This window comes from Galeopterus variegatus, unplaced genomic scaffold, assembly GCF_000696425.1.
Source record: "Galeopterus variegatus unplaced genomic scaffold, G_variegatus-3.0.2 Scaffold4524, whole genome shotgun sequence".
Taxonomy (NCBI): Eukaryota; Metazoa; Chordata; class Mammalia; order Dermoptera; family Cynocephalidae; genus Galeopterus; species Galeopterus variegatus.
Window position 1 is genome coordinate 16,328 of NW_007730635.1, and position 1,201 is coordinate 17,528.

Sequence of the window (1,201 nt, forward strand, 5' to 3'; positions counted from 1 at the left end):
AATTACTCATTAGGTTCTGATGTAGGTTCAACCTCTAGAAAGGGGAATTGAATTGGGACCTCCCTAAAACGCTCTTAGCTGCCAAGATCATCAGATGTAAAAGTCATTTTTTTTTCTAGTTTTCAGAACATACTCAAAACTACTTTTGCGACTTGGATAAAGACAGACTGACAGAGAGAAAACCAAGATCCAAGATCTGAACTCCCCAATCTATTTACTGTAACCAAAGGTCGATCAAGGATACGCACAAAGGAGCCATTCTAGAGAAACCACTTTATTTATTAAGACAAACTTTTGGCCCAAGCCCCTATGTAGAATCTTTTCTACAAATGAGCCACCAGGATGCTTTTTGTGTCTCTGCTTTAAGCCCCAAAACAGAATGACCTCCTTAACATGTTTTTCTTGGAACCACATCTTACAGAAGAAGCAGGGGAAGATTAACTCAGGTTAAAGAGTCCCATAAATGACAAAGTTTCTTCCTGGGCTCGAGAAAATCTAGATTCAGTCATCCATTCCGGGCCTTCCCACAGTGACACACAGGAGAAAGATGGCAGGTTTACCCAGGAGAGAGAGAGAGAGACAGACAGACAGCTCTTTTGTCTGCCTAGTACATAAGCTTCATGGAAGACCAAAACCTTGAGGAGGCAAATCTAAGACTCTGAGTCCTACAACCCAGGTAAAGGGCTCCAAATCTCTGCACATGTCTTATCGGCAGTTTCAATCAAGCTCTGGAGCCCAGCAATGCTCTGAAACCTCCCTCTCTGCACAATGCCTCTCCTAGCAAAGAGTGAAGGAGAAAGGGTCTCTTGAACCCACCTCTTTCTTTCCTGGGACTAGCAGCTTTCACCAGAACAAAATTCACCAGCACTTTTTGAATCTGAAATAGCTTGAACTTGTAATGCACACACAGCCGACACCGAAAAGTGGTACCTTTCAGATAGCTGAGACATCACTACTCTGGTGGTCCATTCTAGGCACAGAGAGCTGATGCAAAACCCACACCTCCACATGCAACTAAGATTTTTTTTAGGAAAGTATTTTCAGAAAATATTAAATATTTCAAAAAATGACAGGAAAAGAACATTATCAATTAGTCTCTATGAAACATATTGATATAGATGTTTTAAAAAGGACAGTAATCTGAAGACATATCCATATATAGACCTAAATATGTAGCTGATATGTCATAAGGTGGATCCTC